We start from the raw sequence: 276 nt of genomic DNA on the forward strand, positions 1-276 counted from the left end.
GCTCAGCCGTTTCCTGTGCTGCTGCAGCAGGCAGCGGAACAGCAGCAGCAGCAGCAGCAACAGCAGCAGCAGCTGTATCTGCAGCAGCAGCAGCAGCAGTACCGTCAACTGCAGCAGCAATATATGCAGCAGCAGCAGCAGCAGCAGCAAAGACAGCAGCAGCACTACTAGCAGCAGGAGCAACAGCAGCAGCAACAGCAACAGGTGCAGCAGCAACAGCAGCAGGTGCAGCAGCAGCAGCAGCAGTTTGTATCCCTTTGGGGTGTACAGGCAGCT

The sequence above is a fragment of the Eimeria mitis genome, genomic scaffold (assembly GCF_000499745.2).
Source record: "Eimeria mitis Houghton genomic scaffold, Emh_scaff329, whole genome shotgun sequence".
NCBI lineage: Eukaryota > Apicomplexa > Conoidasida > Eucoccidiorida > Eimeriidae > Eimeria > Eimeria mitis.